At 47.8% G+C, this 19585-nt stretch overlaps 1 protein-coding gene across 1 annotated transcript in view; it reads left to right on the top strand.

Moving 5' to 3' along the window:
* The window catches only part of LOC129708921 (plasma membrane calcium-transporting ATPase 1-like), a 203098-nt gene that overhangs the window by 104419 nt on the left and 79094 nt on the right, over window positions 1–19585 (top strand). The window lies entirely within an intron of this gene.

The raw sequence follows: 19585 nt of genomic DNA, 5'->3' as shown, positions 1-19585 counted from the left end.
TCGAACCTGGGTCCCTGACGCTGTGAGGCAGTTAGACAGGTACAACCTACACCATCCTGGTGACAACGCACGGCAGCACCTACATCAGGAGAAAACAAGCTACAACAAGCCCACGGGTCACCGACTGTCACCGAAAATGTTTGAACATTTCAAAATTCAGCGGCGACCAGAAAGACACGACGACTCTTTGGGCAAGTGAGGAGACATAGAAACATAGAAATTAGGTGCAGGAGTAGGCCATTCGGCCCTTCGAGCCTGCACCGCCATTTAATATGATCATGGCTGATCATCCAACTCAGTAGTGCAGCAGTAGCTATGGAGCGAAGGAAATAGGCAACGTTTCGGGCCGAATCCCGAAGGGGTTCGGCCCGAAACGTTACCTATTTCCTATGCCCTAGCTTTCATAGAAACATAGACATTAGGTGCAGGAGTAGAGGCCATTCGGCCCTTCGAGCCTGCACCGCCATTTAATATGATCATGGCTGATCATCCAACTCAGTATCCCGTACCTGCCTTCTCTCCATACCCCCTGATCCCCTTGGCCACAAGGGCCACATCTAACTCCCTCTTAAATATAGCCAATGAACTGTGGCCTCGACTACCCTCTGTGGCAGAGAGTTCCAGAGATTCACCACTCTCTGTGTGAAAAACGTTCTCCTCGTCTCGGTTTTAAAGGATTTCCCCCTTATCCTTAAGCTGTGACCCCTTGTCCTGGACTTCCCCAACATCGGGAACAACTCACGACCGTACAGGCAACACCCCGGCAACAGCCTAGTTACCGACAGTCGCTTAAAAAAATCGCCTAAATGGTGGAACTGGCTCTTTACAATGTATAGCTAGTAGAGAGAACATGGTTCAGGGGGGCCTGTTTCCACACTGTAACTCAACTCTAAAAGTACAGTGCCCTCCGTAATGTTTGGGACAAAGACCCATCGTTTATTTATTTGCCTCTGTACTCCACAATTTGAGATTTGTAATAGAAAAAAAATCACATGTGGTTAAAGTGCACATTGTCAGATTTTAATAAAGGCCATTTTTATACATTTTGCTTTCACCATGTAGAAATTACAGCAGTGTATATACATAGCCCCCCCCATTTCAGGGCGCCATAATGTTTGGGACACAGCAATGTCATGTAAATGAAAGTAGCCATGTTTAGTATTTTGTTGCATATCCTTTGCATGCAATGACTGCTTGAAGTCTGTGATTCATGGACATCACCAGTTGCTGGGGTGTCTTCTCTGGTGATGCTCTGCCAGGCCTGGATTGCAGCCATCTTTAGCTGATGCTTGTTTTGGGGGCTAGTCCCCTTCAGTTTTCTCTTCAGCATATAAAAGGCATGCTCAGTTGGGTTCAGATCGGGTGATTGACTTGGCCACTCAAGAATTGTCCATTTTTTAGCTTTGAAAAACTCCTTTGTTGCTTTAGCAGTATGTTTGGGATCATTGTCTTGCTGTAGAATGAACTGCCGGCCAATGCGTTTTGAGGCATTTGTTTGACCTTGAGCAGATAGGATGTGTCTATATACTTCAGAATTCATTATGCTACTACCATCAGCAGTTGTATCATCAATGAAGATAAGTGAGGCAGTACCTTAAGCAGCCATACATGCCCAGGCCATAACACCCCCACCACCTTGTTTCACAGATGAGGCGGTATGCTTTGGATCTTGAGCAGTTCCTTCTCTCCTCCATACTTTGCTCTTGCCATCACTCTGATATAAGTTAATCTTTGTCTCATCTGTCCACAAGACCTTTTTCCACAACTGTAGTTGCTCTTTTAAATACTTCTTGACAAACTGTAACCTGGCCGTCCTATTCTTGCAGCTAACCAGTGGTTTGCATCTTGCAGTGTAGCCTCTGTATTTCTGTTCATGAAGTCTTCTGCGGACAGTGGTCATTGACAAATCCACACCTGACTCCTGAAGAGTGTTTCTGATCTGTCGGACAGGTGTTTGGGGATTTTTCTTTATTCCAAGAGAGAATTATTCTGTCATCAGCTGTGGAGGTCTTCCTTGGTCTGCCAGTCCCTTTGCGATTAGTAAGCTCACCAGTGCTCCATTTCATCTTAATGATGTTCCAAACAGCTGATTTTGGTTAGCCTAAGGTTTGGCTGATGTCTCTAACAGTTTTATTCTTGTTTCTCAGTCTCATAATGGCTTCTTTGACTTTCATTGGCACGACTTTGGCCCTCATGTTGATAAACAGCAATAAAAGTTTCCATAGATGATGGAAAAACTGGAGGAAAGACTAGGTGCTGAGAGCTCTCTTATACCTGCATTAAGGGGGCAATTAAACACACCTGAGCAATTACAAACACCTGTGAAGCCATGTGTCCCAAACATTATGGTGCCCTGAAATGGGGGGGGGCTATGTATAAACACAGCTGTAATTTCTACATGGTGTAACCAAAATGTATAAAAATGATTTATTAAAATCTGACATTGTGCACTTTAACCACATGTGATTTTTTTTCTATTACAAATCTCAAACTGTGGAGTAGAGAGGCAAATAAATAAACGATGGGTCTTTGTCCCAAACATTATGGAGGGTATACACACAAGAGGTTTGGAGTTTTCCCTCGTTTAGATTCAGTCTCATCTGCTGCTTGAATATATACGTCATATGCACCCAGACACACTTGTTCCTGCTGTAAATAAATAATCGGGTAACCTGGTATGGAAAACCATTTGTCCTCAGAACAAAGTCTTGTTTTTGCGGCTGGCATGAGCGAGCAGAATTAACCCCCGAGTTGCCGACTCGTCCACTTCTGTATCTCTCTCATCCATATCATTTTAAGGATAAAGGGGGAAATCTTTTAGGACTGAGATGAGAAAAACATTTTTCACACAGAGAGTGGTGAATCTGCGGAATTCTCTGCCACAGAAGGTAGTTGAGGCCACACAGTTCGTTGGCTATATTTAAGAGGGAGTTAGATGTGGCCCTTGTGGCTAAAGGGGATCAGGGGGTATGGAGAGAAGGCAGGGACGGGATACTGAGTTGGATGATCAGCCAAGATCATATTGAATAGCAGTGCAGGCTCGAAGGGCCGAATGGCCTACTCCTGCACCTATTTTCTATGTTTCTATGAAAGCTAGGGCATAGGAAATAGGTAACGTTTCGGGCCGAACCCCTTCGGGATTCGGCCCGAAACGTTGCCTATTTCCTTCGCTCCATAGCTACTGCTGCACTACTGAGTTGGATGATCAGCCATGATAATATTGAATGGGGAATGGTGCAGGCTCGAAGGGCCGAATGGCCTCTACTCCTGCACCTATTGTCTATGTTTCTATGATTCCTTAGCCAAGATTCTGCCTGTCTATCTATGTACTGCCCACAGTTCGTTGGCTATATTTAAGAGGGAGTTAGATGTGGCCCTTGTGGCTAAAGGGATCAGGGGGTATGGAGAGAAGGATACTGAGTTGGATGATCAGCCATTTATTTATTTATTTATTTATTTATTTATTTTATTTATTCCGAACAAGTAAAGACATTAAAGACATTAATAGTAACAAAATCGAAATTATCAAACAATTGGACATTACAATCAATATTTACAAGCAATGAAAAGAACAAAAAGCAAATTTCCAATGTGGCCATGATCACATTGAATGGCGGTGCGGGCTCGAAGGGCCGAATGGCCTACTCCTGCACCTATTGTCTATTGTCTATTGAACCAGCATCTGCAGTTCATAGAAACATAGACGACAGGTGCAGGAGGAGGCCATTCCGCCCTTCGAGCCAGCACCGCCATTCGATATGATCACGGCTGATCATCCCCAATCAGTACCCCGTTCCTGCTTTCTCCCCAAGTCCCATGGTTCCGTTAGCCCGAAGAGCAAAGTCCATATCTTCCTTCCATCACGCCCTGCAACATCGGTTCTCCTTCTCCCTCTACGGTGATGTCGGGACTGCCGAATGTTTTGAGCACCTGCGATGTTTTGCATCTTGTGTTCCCAACGCCGTGTGTCTCCGTGACTCGATGACTCTTGAGATCTAATCCTCCGACAAACATGAAAAGACAGCTTGGTCAATGACCTCCGTTGACTCAGCCTCATAGTCTGTGCTTTGAAGTAACCTTTCCTTCAGCACAGCTGGATGCTGGAACTAAGCCCACAGATTAGCTGGGAATATGCAGACCCACGGCAATCTCTTCCCTCCTTCCTCCTGCCAGCCAGCGTCCTCTAAATCTGTGCACCGTTTCCCACAGACGGGAGGGGTCTTTAGCTTGGCTGTTTCTGCTCAGAGCCACCAGTGGTCGATTGGCACTGGTGGACAGTTCCATGGGATGGAGGGGGGGGGGGGGGGGGGGAGAGCTGTGGTGGAAGTCACACACACACACACACAGCTACAGGGATTGGCGAGCTGCACCGCATACCATGACCCCAGGGTTAAGCCCTTAAGATGATTTTCTGAGTTTGACTGGGTTTTTTTTAAATCGGAGTAATTGATAGAAATCTGCTGTGAGGAGGCTAAAGTGACTGCTTCCCTCTCTGTGCATAGAAACATAGAAACATAGAAATTAGGTGCAGGAGTAGAGGCCATTCGGCCCTTCGAGCCTGCACCGCCATTCAATATGATCACGGCTGATCATCCAACTCAGTATCCCGTACCTGCCTTCTCTCCATACCCCCTGATCCCTTTAGCCACAAGGGCCACATCTAACTCCCTCTTAAATATAGCCAATGAACTGGCCTCAACTGGCTTCAAATAGGGCCGAAACCCAAAGGAAATAGGCAACGTTTCGGGTCGAAACCCGAAGGGTTTCGGGACGAAACGTTGCCTATTTCCTTCGCTCCATAGATGCTGCTGCACCCGCTGAGTTTTTGGCTGATCATCCAACTCAGTATCCCGTACCTGCCTTCTCTCCATACCCCCTGATCCCCTTAGCCACAAGGGCCACATCTAACTCCCTCTTAAATATAGCCAATGAACCGGCCTCAACTACCCTCTGTGGCAGAGAGTTCCAGAGATTCACCACTCTCTGCGTGAAAAAAGTTCTTCTCATCTCGGTTTTAAAGGATTTCCCCTTTATCCTTAAGCTGTGACCCCTTGTCCTGGACTTCCCTAACATCGGGAACAATCTTCTTGCATCTAGCCTGTCCAACCCCTTAAGAATTTTGTAAGTTTCTATAAGATCCCCTCTCAATCTTCTAAATTCTAGAGAGTATAAACCAAGTCTATCCAGTCTTTCTTCATAAGACAGTCCTGACATCCCATGCAGGCAGGGCCCATCGCAATGGGGACGTGGAATTGCAGCTTGTAGCTCAAATCTTTGCAATTTTTGGAAGTTCAGCTTATCGTCCCGCGTACCGAGGTACAGTGAAAAGCTTTTGTTGCGTGCTATCCAGTCAGCTGAAAGACAATACCTGATTACAATCGAGCCGTTCACACAGTGTACACATACAGGATGCTGGAGTAACTCAGCGGGTGAGGCAGCATCCACGGAGAGAAGGAATAGGCGACGTTTCGGGTCGAGACCCTTCTTCACGACCAGAAACATCGCCTATTCGGGTTACTGATTGGGGATGATCAGCCATGATCACATTGAATGGCGGTGCTGGCTCGAAGTGCATTTAAGAGGGAGTTAGATGTGGCCCTTGTGGCTAAAGGGATCAGGGGGTATGGAGAGAAGGCAGGTACAGAAACGAAATGCATTTTGTTGTCTCTGTACTGTACACTGACAATGACAATTAAAATTGAATCTGAATCTGAAGGGCCGACTGGCCTACTCCTGCACCTATTGTCTATTGTCTTTGTTCCAGCATTTTTGTGTACCTTCGAATTGGGACAAAGCCTGGTAAACCTTTAGACTTTGGAGATAGAAACATAGAAACATAGACAATAGGTGCAGGAGTAAGCCATTCGGCTCTTCAAGCCTGCACCGCCATTCAATATGATCATGGCTGAACATCCAACTCAGTATCCCGTACCTGCCTTCTCTCCATCACCTCTGATCCCCTTAGCCACAAGGGCCACATCTAACTCCCTCTTAAATATAGTCAATGAACTGTGGCCTCAAAGACCTGACTGCTATCAGGTCTCATCACTAAAACCTAACAACCATTCGTTGTTTAAGAAGGAACTGCAGATGCTAGAGAAATCGAAGGTAGACAAAAATGCTGGAGAAACTCAGCGGGTGAGGCAGCATCTATGGAGCGAAGGAATAGGTGACGTTTCGGGTTGAGACCCGGAAGGGTCTCGACCCGAAACGTCACCTATTCCCTCGCTCCATAGATGCTGCCTCACCCTTAAGGGTCTCGACCCGAAACGTCACCTATTCCTTCGCTCCATAGACGCTGCCTCACCTGCTACAGGATCACTAGCAGATTACTCCAGCACTTTTTTGTCTATCTTCAGTGTGAACCAGCATCTGCAGTTCATAGAAACATAGACGACAGGTGCAGGAGTAGAGGCCATTCGGCCCTTCCAGCCAGCACCGCCATTCAATATGATCACGGCTGATCATCCAAAATCAGTTCCCCGTTCCTGCTTTCTCCCCAAGTCCCATGGTTCCGTTAGCCCTGAGAGCTAAATCTATCCTTGCCAATTCTAAGCCAATTCTTGCTATTGAGGGAGTGCAGCGTAGGTTCACCAGGTTAATTCCCGGGATGGCGGGACTGTCATATGCTGAGAGAATGGAGCGGCTGGGCTTGTACACTGGAGTTTAGAAGGATGAGAGGATATCTCATTGAAACATATAAGATTGTTAAGGGGCTTGGGCACACTAGAGGCAGGAAAAATGTTCCCGATGTTGGGGGAGTCCAGAAACAGGTGCCACAGTTTAAGAATAAGGAGTAAGCCATTTAGAACGGAGACGAGGAGACACTTTTTCTCACAGAGAGTGGTGAGTCTGTGGAAATCTCTGCCTCAGACGGCGGTGGAGGCCGGTACTCTGGATGCTTTCAAGAGAGAGCTAGATAGGGCTCTTAAAGATAGCGGAGTCGGGGGATTATGGGGAGAAGGCAGGAACGGGGTACTGATTGGGGATGATCAGCCATTGAATGGGCCGAATGGCGGTGCTGGCTCTAAGGGCCGAATGGCCTACTCCTGCACCTATTGTCTATTGTCTATTGTCTATTGAACCAGCATCTGCAGTTCATAGAAACATAGACGACAGGTGCAGGAGCAGGCCATTCGGCCCTTCGAGCCAGCACCGCCATTCAATATGATCACGGCTGATCATCCCCAATCAGTGCCCCGTTCCTGCTTTCTCCCCAAGTCCCATGGTTCCGTTAGCCCGAAGAGCGAAGTCCATATCTTCCTTCCATCACTCCCTGCAACATCTCCTTCTCTCTCCACGGTGACGTCGGGAATGCCGAATGTTTTGAGCACCTGCGATGTTTTGCGTCTCCAGCCTTGCCTGGATGCCTCTCGGGCTGTTGTTTCAGCCGAATGGGACATTCTGGCAACGGATCAAGTGAGCACTGAGTTTCCTGGAAGGGCTAGGGTTTCGTCCGCATAAAATGGAGGTGCGATACCACCTGGGAACCACTCTCGTTTCCCTGCGCTGCCCGCGGGTATTTTTAGTTTATTGACTGTAAATCATTTTGCAAATGGCCAGTCTTGCGCTGAGCAGAGAGGCAGATGAAGTCATTGCAAACGGCGGGTTTCCACACCAATTCATGCAGGCAAACTTTCAATGTCCGCTCTACTTGCTATAGATCTGCCTGGCAGTGTAGCTGCTTATCCACCCACCCTCCCCACACTAATTACGAAACTGAGCCCCACTATTGTATTAATGTTTGTATTTTGGTGGGGAGTTTTAATCCAATGTGGGGGTGCAGTCGAGCCAACGCCCCTCACAGTTTAGGGGTTCAGTTTATAATCGACACGTGTATCTTGCTTCTGACAAAATCCTATCCAAACAGATCAGGTAGACATACCACAAAATAGACAGACACAGAGTGCTGGAGTAACTCAGCGGGTCAGGCAGCATCTGTGGGGAACATGGATAGGTGACGTTTCACAGAGTGCTGGAGTAACTCAGCGGGTCAGGCAGCATCTGTGGAGAACATGGATAGGTGACGTTTCACAGAGTGCTGGAGTAACTCAGCGGGTCAGGCAGCATCTGTGGAGAACATGGATAGGTGACGTTTCGACAGAGTGCTGGAGTAACTCAAACGGTGCATTTCCAGCATCTATGGAGCTAAGGAAATAGGCAACGTTTCGGGCCGAAACCCGGAAGGGTTTCGGCCCGAAACGTTGCCTATTTCCAGAAGGGTTTCGGCCCAAAACATTGCCTATTTCCTTAGCTCCATAGATGCTGCTGCACCATAACTCAGCGGGTCAGGCAGCATCTGTGGAGAACATGGATAGGTGACGTTTCACAGAGTGCTGGAGTAACTCAGCGGGTCAGGCAGCATCTCTGGAGGACATAGAAGATTGAGGGGGGGATCTTATAGAAAATTACAAAATTCTTAAGGGGTTGGACAGGCTAGATGCAGGAAGATTGTTCCCGATGTTGGGGAAGTCCAGAACAAGGGGTCACAGGTTTAAGCATAAGGGGGAAATCTTTTAGTACTGAGATGAGGGGGAAAAAATTCACACACAGAGTAGTGAATCTGTGGAATTCTCTGCCACAGAAGGTAGTTGAGGCCACAGTTCATTGGCTATATTTAAGAGGGAGTTAGATGTGGCCCTTGTGGCTAAAGGGATCAGGGGGTATGGATGGAGAGAAGGCAGGTACAGGATACGGAGTTGGATGATCAGCCATTGTCATATTGAATGGCGGTGCAGGCTTGAAGGGCCGAATGGCCTACTCCTGCACCTATTTTCTATGTTTCTATGGATAGGTGACGTTTCACAGAGTGCAGGAGTAACTCAGCGGGTCAGGCAGCATCTGTGGAGAACGTGGATAGGTGACGTTTCACAGAGTGCTGGAGTAACTCAGCGGGTCAGGCAGCATCTGCGGAGAGATGGAATGGGTGAAGTTTAAGGTGAATACAATCAGTTCAAACTCGGGTATAATAGGTAGAACAAAGGGGAAGATACAGAGTGTAGAATATAGTTCTCAGCATCGTAGTGCATCAGTTCCACAGACAAAGTCCAATGTCCACAATGGGGTAGAGGTGAATCGGACAGCACCCTACCTTATGGAAGGGCCGTTCAGAAACCTGATAGCAGAGGGGAAGAAGCTGTTCGTGAGTCTGGTGGTGCGCGCTTTCAAGCTTCTGTACCTTCTGCCGGACGGGAGCGAGGAGAAGAGGGAATGACCGGGGTGGGACAGGGACAAGACTTTGATTCTGTCGGCTGCTTTTCCGGGATTGGAGGAAATTCCCAAAGTTTTAATTTTTGAAGAGAATATCGCTGAGTGATTCATAAATCCTACTTTGTTCAACGTTGGCAGGTCAGGCTGAGTCCGTTGCCATGAAAATCTAATGTGGTCAGAAACCGTTCTGTTCATTAATGCGTTTACCTCCATTGCAGATTAAACGTTGGGAAACATTTTAATATGAGTGGTGTGGCCATACGGTATCACTCGCCCCTTTGCCGATGCAACCTTTCAGGAGGCATCTGCTGGGGTTTAGAAAGTATGAAGAGGATAGGATATTGGAGATTTGGCAAGAGTCCATTGATCAAATAAACACAAAAAATGCTGGAGAAACTCCGCGGGTGCAGCAGCATCTATGGAGCGAAGGAAATAGGCGACGTTTCGGGCCGAAACCCTTCTTCAGACTGGTGGGGGGTGGCAGGGAGAAGGAAGGAAAAAAGAGTTAGGAGGAGGCTGAGGAAGGGGAGGAGACAGCAAGGGCTAACAAAATTGGGAGAATTCAATGTTCATGCCCGCAGGATGCAGGCTCCCCAAGCGGAATATGAGGTGCTGTTCCTCCAATTGCCGGTGTTGCTCGCTCTCACCCTCGGGCTCCTCCTCCTCCTTTTTCCTTTCTTCTCCCCCCCCCATCAGTCTGAAGAAGGGTTCTTGAACCAAGGGTTCTTGAAATAGGAAATAGGTAACGTTTCGGGCCGAAACCCTTCCGGGTTTCGGCCCGAAACGTTGCCTATTTCCTTCGCTCCACAGATGCTGCTGCACCCGCTGAGTTTCTCCAGCTTTTTTGTCTACCTTCGATTTTCCAGCATCTGCAGTTCCTTCTTAAACATTTAAATGCATAGTTGGTCCACAGTTAGGGCAGCACGGTGGCGCAGCGGGTAGTGTTGCTGCCTCACAGCGCCAGAGACCCAGGTTCGATCCCGACTACGGGCGCTGTCTGTACGGAGTCTGTACGTTCTCCCCGTGACCTGCGTGGGAAATCAAATAAACACTGTGGCTCGGATAGTTCCCGGTCCAAATAATCGTCGAAAATTTGCCCGTGACCCTCCTTCGTTGGAAGAGTTTTGGTAGCTCGCTGAAGCTGAGCATCGTGTCGGGCACGGACATTGGGCCGAATGGCCTGTTCCTGTGCTCCTGTGCCGTACTGTACTATGCGGCTAAAGGGAGCGGTTGTCACACTGATCTTTATTGACCTGTGATGCGTAGGGAACCGTTGATCTGGCGACCTTGCTTACAGCAATTAGGTATGTTACAAAACCTACCTGAATCGCCATTGGGAATCTGCCCTCAGCCATGTGTCGGCGATTTTGGTCGCTGTTTGGAGGGGGCGGGACTTTAAAACGCGATTTTTACTAGGCTGTACTATCGCACATGCGCAGCCGGGTAAATCTTAACGAAAAAAATCGCTGCAAGACCCAGCGCCAGGTATTATTAGTTTTATAGGCCTCGATAATATAGTTCTAATAGTTTTAAAATTACTGTTTCATTCCGCAACCTCTCGCAGCCCCAGGGTTTTATAAAGCAAACAATTAAAGGTATGTACCTTATTTTTACATTAAATGGGGCATATATATAACCCTGAATATCAAGTTATCTATAGCGAGTAGTTCATTTTGGGCTTTTTATATCCCGCAGTATTTTTCTCGGCATTTGAGGGCACTAATCCAGCGCTATGTCAACGTTCTAAACCAGCGCGTTCCACATGAACCCACTAGAAAGCCGATTTAAATGGGCATTTATTTACAGCATTTGAACACTGAATTCCTTCCATTTGGCCTATAAATTAATGTAAATTAGATATAAAAATCATGTTATATTGTGAATTATTTGTGAATAACCTTTGGACACTTAGGCTATTAAAAAATGTTAATCTTTCCTTAAGAAATGGGCTTTTGATTATCCAAGATCACAGCTTTTTTGTAATCTCCATTGAAAATCAATAGGGAACATTGCTAATTTCCCGAGTCTGTAACTTTTTTAATACTTGAGATATGAAAGTGAATTTGGTGTCAAATTAAACTTATTGTTATGATTTATCTGATGGGATAAATTGCAGACTTGATTTTTTAAATCTCAAAATTTTGTAACTATACAGCATGCCGTCTAATATTGAATCTTCGACAGTCAGAGTGCTGTATCTCCCACAGCTATCACCACTTACGTCATCGGCTGCAGACTGTGCGAGGGGTTTCAGTTAGCTAGCGGCGCAGCGGGTAGAGCTGCTGCCTCACAGCGCCAGAGACCCGGGTTCAATCCCGACCATGGACACTGTCTGTACGGAGTTTGCACGTTCCTCCCGTGACCTGCGTGGGTTTTCTCCGGGTGCTCCGGTTTCCTCCCACACTGCAGGTTTGTGGGTTAATTGACTTCTGTAAATTGCAAATTTTACCCCAGTGCGTGTAGGATAGTATGAGTGCATGGACTCGGTGGGCCGAAGGGCCTGTTTCCGCGCTGTATCTCTAAGCTAAACTACAAGTACACTTTGACAGACCAATTTCCCTCCTGGAATAAATAAAGTCCTGTTGCATCGTTTGCTGAAATATTCCTGCCTCCTTTTTATTGCCAGTCTCAGGAATTTGATCTCGAAAGATTCCATCCCTGAGCTGTGTAATAAAATGGCACTGGTCTTTGCAACGGCTGCTGATTTTTCCGACTCCATTGTTTATTTTGCTGGGAGCTGTGGTCCTGGAGGCCACAGGAACACATTTTCCACCATCCGGCACCAGACCAGCCTGAGCTGGAACTACTAATATAAACCGACTCGTGCTGCCCGCAGCAGGCAAACACTCCAGCCTACAGCCGCACGTCACACAGTGGTACAGTTGCTGCTTCACAGCGCCGGAGACACGGGTTCCATCCCGACCACGGGCGCTGCCTGTACGGAGTTTGTACCTTCTCCCCGGGACCCGCCTGAGTTTTCCCCCACACTCCAAACACGTGCGGGTTTGTAGGTTAATCGGTTTTGGTGAAAATTGTAAATTGTCCCGATTAGAACCTTCGAGCCTGCACCATTCGCCATTCAATATGATCATGGCTGATCATCCAACTCAGTAGTGCAGCAGTAGCTATGGAGTGAAGGAAATAGGCAACGTTTCGGGCCGAATCCCGAAGGGGTTCGGCCCGAAACGTTACCTATTTCCTATGCCCTAGCTTTCATAGAAACATAGACAATAGGTGCAGGAGTAGAGGCCATTCAGCCCTTCGAGCCTGCACCATTCGCCATTCAATACGATCATGGCTGATCATCCAACTCAGTAGTGCAGCAGTAGCTATGGAGCGAAGGAAATAGGCAACGTTTCGGGCCGAATCCCGAAGGGGTTCGGCCCGAAACGTTACCTATTTCCTATGCCCTAGCTTTCATAGAAACATAGACAATAGGTGCAGGAGTAGAGGCCATTCAGCCCTTCGAGCCTGCACCATTCGCCATTCAATATGACCATGGCTGATCATCCAACTCAGTATCCCGTACCTGCCTTCTCTCCATACCCCCTGATCCCTTTAGCCACAAGGGCCACATCTAACTCCCTCTTAAATATAGCCAATGAACTGTGTGGCCTCAACTACCCTCTGCGGCAGAGAATTCCACAGATTCACCACTCTCTGTGTGAAAAATGTTTTTCTCATCTCGGTCCTAAAAGATTTCCCCCTTATCCTTAAACTGTGTGACCCCTTGTTCTGGACTTCCCCAACATCGGGAATAATCTTCCTGCATCTAGCCTGTCCAACCCCTTAAGAATTTTGTAAGTTTATTGGGTGTAGGATAGTGTTAATGTGCAGGGATCGCTGGTCAGCGCGGACTCAATGGGCCGAAGGGCCTGTTTCTTCCCTCTAAACTAAACTAAATTGAACTAAACCGCAGTCAATAATAATAATGTTCTCATTATCTCTCAAAATCCTCCTGCCATAAGCCTCAGAATTCTCTTGCCCTTGCGCCAACACAGCCCCGATCCCCAGGGGCGGCACGGTGGCGCAGCGGTAGAGTTGCTGCCTCACAGCGCCAGAGAATGTACGGAGTTTGTACGCTCTCCCCGTGACCTGCGTGGGTTTTCTCCGGGATCTCCAGGTTTCCTCCCACACTCCAAAGACGTGCAGGTTTGTAGGCTAATTGGCTTCGGCAAACATTGTCCATAGTGGGTGAAGGATAGTGTTAGTGTGCTGGGATCGCCGGTCTGCACAGACTGGGTGGGCCGAAGGGCCTGTGTGCACGCTGTATCTCTAATCTAAACTAAACTAAACATGACAATAAACTAAACTAAAATAAGAGATGAGGTCTAAGCTAAACTATAGTACTGAAAGTGTAGGATTCAACTGCAGAAGCTGGTTTATACCGAAGATAGACACAAAATGCTGGTGTAACTCAGTTGGACAGAGATGCTGCCTGACCCGCTGAATTACTCCAACACTTTGTGTCTGTCTTCTAGAACAGTATAGTACAGGACCAGGCCCTTCGGCCCACAATGCCTGTGCTGTAAATGATGCCAAGTTAGACTATTCTCTGCCTGTATGTGGGCCACACCCCTACACTCTTTGCTTATCTGTGAACCTGTCCAATTGTCACTTAGTTTAGTTTAGAGATACAGCACGGAAACAGGCCCTTCAGCCCACCGAGTCCGTGCCGAGCAGCGATCCTTGCGCACTAGCACTATCCTGCACTAGTTTTTACATTTATACCAAGCCAACTAACCTACAAACCTGCATGTATTGCGTACAGTTTTGGTCTCCAAATCTGAGGGAGGACATTATTGCCATAGAGGGAGTGCAGAGACGGTTCACCAGACTGATTCCTGGGATGTCAGGACTGTCTTATGAAGAAAGACTGGATAGATTTGGTTTATACTCTCTAGAATTTAGGAGATTGAGGGGGGATCTTATAGAAACTTACAAAATTCTTAAGGGGTTGGACAGGCTAGATGCAGGAAGATTGTTCCCAATGTTGGGGAAGTCCAGGACAAGGGGTCACAGCTTAAGGATAAGGGGGAAATCCTTTAAAAACCGAGATGAGAAGAACTTTTTTCACACAGAGAGTGGTGAATCTCTGGAACTCTCTGCCACAGAGGGTAGTTGAGGCCAGTTCATTGGCTATATTTAAGAGGGAGTTAGATGTGGCCCTTGTGGCTAAAGGGATCAGGGGGTATGGCGAGAAGGCAGGTACGGGATACTGAGTTGGATGATCAGCCATGATCATACTGAATGGCGAATGGTGCAGGCTCGAAGGGCCGAATGGCCTACTCCTGCACCTAATTTCTATGTTTCTATGTCTTTGGAGTGTGGGAGGAAACTGGAGCACCTGGAGAAAACCCACACAAGTCACAGGGACAACGTGCAAACTCCGTACAGACAGCAGCCGTGGTCTGGATCGAACCGGGGTCTCTGGCGCTGGGAGATTCATTCATTCATCTTTCCAAATGTAGAATCAACGCACAAAGTGAACATTGACTGGACAGTCAGCGACCTGAATGGGCCTTGTATCTGCTCCCTTGGTCATTATGTTCCCGACCCGAATCACTGCCCTCAACAGCCTTTCCCACCCAATCCGTACGTCTCTTCATTACGTTCATCACCACATACAACGCCCGCAACTCCCCAGTTCAATCTTTTACTGAGCATCCGACCACCTAGCTCCAATTCCCATGGCAACTGAAATTTAGAACGGGCTGTTGGAGCAGCGGAATAAGAAATCGCACAAAACCATTCACAGATTTCACCGACAATTTGCTCTTCAAAGTAGGCGACCTCTGTGGAGCGGCACAAGGGCACCAATTATTAAACATTCTGAAAGGCTTCTGTCTGAATCATTAGTTAACCAATTTATTCAATCGCATTAATTTCGTGCCTCCTCTGAAAACATAAATTCAAGGCAATTAAAAAGAGCTATAATGAAGCGGTGAGGTTCATATAACCATACACCGATTACAGCACGGAAACAGGCCACTCGGCCCTTCTAGTCCGTGCCGAACACTTACTCTCCCCTAGTCCCATCTACCTGCGCTCAGACCATAACCCTCCATTCCTTTCCCGTCCATATACCTATCCAATTTATTTTTAAATGATAAAATCGAACTTGCCGGCCTCCACCACTTCCACTGGAAGCTCATTCCACACCATTACCACTCTAAAGAAGTTCCCCCTCATGTTACCCCTAAATTTCTGTTCCTTAATTCTCAAATCATGTCCTCTTGTTTGAATCTTCCCTACTCTCAATGGGAAAAGCTTATCCACATCAACTCTGGCTATCCCTCTCATCATTTTAAAGACCTCTATCAAGTCCCCCCTTCACCTTCTGCGCTCCAAAGAATAAAGCCCTAACTTATTCAACCCTCATGTTTCCACTTTTCCTCCTGTCTGATCGCACACCGTTCATCAGCTGTCCTTGCCACCAAATAGACAATACTTCTCCTCCAAACTTGGGATTACCTTGGGAAGTCCCAGGCGTCACGGTGGAGCAGCGGGTAGAGTTGCTGCCTCACCGCGCCAGGGACCCGGGTTCGATCCTGACCTCGGGTGCTGTCTGTACGGAGTTTGTACCTTCTCCCCGTGACCTGCGTGGGTTTTATGTTCGTATATACATGATAGGAGCAGAATTAAGGGGCTGTCCCACTTTCAGGACCCAATTCACGAACTTTTTTTACTCGTGGACATTTTTCATCGGGCTAGAAAAAACGCCCCGACCTACTTGATGCCACGTGTACCTACGACTAGCATCATGGCCTGCTACGACCTACCTACGACCTCGTGACGACCATGCTGCGAGTATGAGTCGAGGGCGAACTCGGCAGAGGTCGTGAAAGTGGGACAGGACCATTAGGCCATTCGGCCCATCAAGTCTACTCTGCCATTCAATCGTGGCTGATCTATCTTTCTCTCATTCTCCCCATTCTCCTGCCGTTTAACCCCTGACACCCGTACTAATCAAGAATCTCTCCATCTCTGCCTTAAAAATATCAATTATTATTAATCAATATTAAAAGTATCAATTGATCACGGTGAATGGTGGTGCTGGCTCAAAGGGCCGAATGGCCCACTCCTGCACCTATTGTCTATTGACTATTGACTTGGCCTCCACAGCTTTCTGTGGCAATGAATTCCACAGATTCACCACCCTCTGGCCTGTGTTCCTGTTTCCTCCCACACTCCACAAAGACAGACAGGTCTGTAGTTTATTTGGCTTTGGTCTAGGTTGTAAATTGTCCCTGGTGTGTATAGGGTAGTTCTGGTGACACAGGGGTCGCTGGTCGGTGTGGACTCGGTGGCTAATTCCACGCTGTATCACTAAACTAAAGTAGTCACGGTGGAGGCAGATACGATATTATCGTTAGTATTTGGGGCAGCGGTCGTTGTTGCCTTACAGAGCTTACAGCGCCAGAGATCCGGGTTCGATACTAACTACAGCTGCTGTCTGGATGGAGTTTGCACGTTCTCCCCGTGACCACGTGGGTTCTCCAGTTTCCTCCCACACTCCAAAGACGTGCAGGTTTGTCGGTTAATTGGCTTGCTATAAATGTTAAAATTGTCCCTAGTGTGTGTAGGATAGTGTTAATGTGCGGGGATCGCTGGTCGGCGCGGACTCGGTGGGCCGAAGGGCCTGTTTCCGCGCTGTACCTCCAAACTAAACCTCAAATGAGGGGAGCAGCCAGCCAGGGATATAAAGTCCACTCTGGGTGCTGGATCTCTTCTTCAATTTTTTGTTTTTCAAGATTCAAGAGTATTGTGTATGAAAGAACTGCAGATGCTGGTTTACACCAAAGGTAGACACAAAGTGCTGGAGTAACTCAGCGGGACAGGCAGCATCTCTGGAGAGAAGGAATGGGTGACGTTTCGGTTCGAGACCCTTCTTCAGGCTGAGAGTTAGGGGAGGGGAGAGGGAGAGGGAGACAGAGATACGGACCTGAAGGTCTGAAGAAGGGTCTCGACCTGAAACGTCACCCATTCCTTCGCTCCAGAGATGCTGCCTGACCCGTTGAGTCACTCCAGCATTTTGTGTCTATCTGTGGGTTAAACCAGCACCTGCAGTTTCTTCCAACACTTAGGTATGTGGATAGGAAATGCACGGAGGAATACAGGCCAAATGTGGGCAGGTGGGACTAGTATAGATGGGCCAAAGAGCCTGTTTCTCGGCTGTGTCACTCTACGACTCTACGAGCTAGATAGGGCTCTTAAAAATAGCGGAGTCAGGGGATATGTGGAGAAGGCAGGAACGGGGTACTGATTGTGGATGATCAACCATGATCACATTGAATGGCGGTGCTGGCTCGAAGGGCCGAATGGCCTACTCCTGCACCTATTGTCTATTGACTCAGTGGTAGGATTGTCACAACGGGTAGAGTTGCTGGCACGGCGCCAGAGACCCGGGTTCGATTCTGACCACGGGTGCTATCTGTACGGAGTTTGCACGTTCTCCCCGTGACCTGTGCGGGTTTTCTCCGGGTGCTCCTGTCTCCTCCCGGATTCCAAAGACGTTCCAAAGGTTTGTCGGTTAATTGGCTTCGGCAAAAATTGTAAATTGCCCCGAGTGTGTGTAGGGCAGTGCTGGTGCATGCGGTGATCGCTGGCCAGCATGGCCTCGGTGGGCCGAAGGGCCTGTTTCCGCGCTCGCTGTATCTCTAAAATCTAAAGAAAGGCCTCTCCATATCTGCACGTGGACAAAAATGCTGGAGAAACTCAGCGGGTGAGGCAGCATCTATGGAGCGAAGGAATAGGTGACGTTTCGGGTCGAGACCCTTAAGGGTGAGGCAGCATCTATGGAGCGAAGGAATAGGTGACGTTTCGGGTCGAGACCCTTCCGGGCCTCGACCCGAAACGTCACCTATTCCTTCGCTCCATAGATACTGCCTCACCCGCTGAGTTTCTCCAGCATTTTTGTCTACCTTCGATTTTTCCAGCATCTGCAGTTCCTTCTTAAACACTCTGTATCTGCAGTATCATTTAATATTTTAAATAACTCAAACACTGCACACAAGGGAATAAGTTTAATGAAGTTGCACACAGCCTTCTCTTAAGTTGTTCTTAAATACGTTATGGACTTAGCCCAGGATAAATCGTCGGATTCTCCGAATATATCTATTAATTAATGCCCCACTACTGCTCCCCTGTTAAATGATCCCTAGCGATCTTTAGTTCTTGCTTCTGATACTTGCTCTAGGATTGATGGAATTACAAAGAACAGTGGCAAAAATCATGAAGCATTTATTCAGCACAAAGGAAAATGAAATAGTCGCTGACATAAGGTTCACCAGGTTGGTGGAAGAATGGATCGACTGGGCTTGTGCTCACTGGAATTCCGAAGGATGAGAAACATATATAAATTCTTAAAGGATTGGACAGGGTAGGTGCAGGAAAAAATGTTCCCCGTGTAAGGGGAAGTCCAGAGCCAGGGGTCACATACAGTGTTAGAATAAGGGGTCGGGCATATAGTACTGAGATGAGGAAAAACTTTTTCACCCAGAGAGTTGTGAATCTGTGGAATTCTCTGCCACAGAAGGCAGTGGAGGCCAATTCACTGGATGTTTTCAAGAGAGAGTTAGATTTAGCTGTTCGAGCTAACGGAATCAAGGGATATGGGGAGAAAGCAGGAACGGGGTACTGATTGGGGATGATCAGCCATGATCATATTGAATGGCGGTGCTGGCTCGAAGGGCCGAATGGCCTACGCCTGCACCTATTTTTCTATGTTTCTATAACCTTGGGTTTGGATCAGGAGATGATGCGAGCGGCACGGTGGCGCAGCGGTAGAGCTGCTGCCTCACAGCGCCAGAGACCCGGGTTCGATCCCGACCACGGGTGCTGTCGGTACGGAGTTTGCACGTTCTCCCCGTGACCCGCGTGGGTTTTCTAAGTGATCACCGGTTTCCTCCCACACTCCAAGGACGTGCAGGTTTGTAGGTTAATTGGCTTCGGTGAAATTACAAATTGTCCCTGCGTGTGTGTAGGATAGTGTTAGTGTGCGGGGATCGCTGGTCGGCACGGACCCGGTGGGCCGAAGGGCCTGTTTCCGCGCTGTATCTCTAAACTAAACTAAAGTGAAAAATGTAGCGGTGACAAGCTTGAAAGAAGACACACTATCAGCCTGAAGAAGGGTTTCGGCCCGAAACGTCGCCAATTTCCTTTGGGTTTGCCCGAAACGTTGCCTATTTCCTTTGGGTTTCGGCCCGAAACGTTGCCTATTTCCTTCGCTCCATAGATGCTGCTCTATGGAGCGAAGGAAATAGGCAACGTTTCGGGGCGAAACCCTTTGGGTTTCGACCCGAAACGTTGCCTATTTCCTTTGGGTTTCGGCCTGAAACGTTGCCAATTTCCTTCGCTCCATAGATGCTGCTGC

This window comes from Leucoraja erinacea, chromosome 24 (assembly GCF_028641065.1).
Source record: "Leucoraja erinacea ecotype New England chromosome 24, Leri_hhj_1, whole genome shotgun sequence".
NCBI classification, from domain to species: Eukaryota; Metazoa; Chordata; class Chondrichthyes; order Rajiformes; family Rajidae; genus Leucoraja; species Leucoraja erinaceus.
This window is presented reverse-complemented; position numbering and strand designations above follow the sequence as displayed.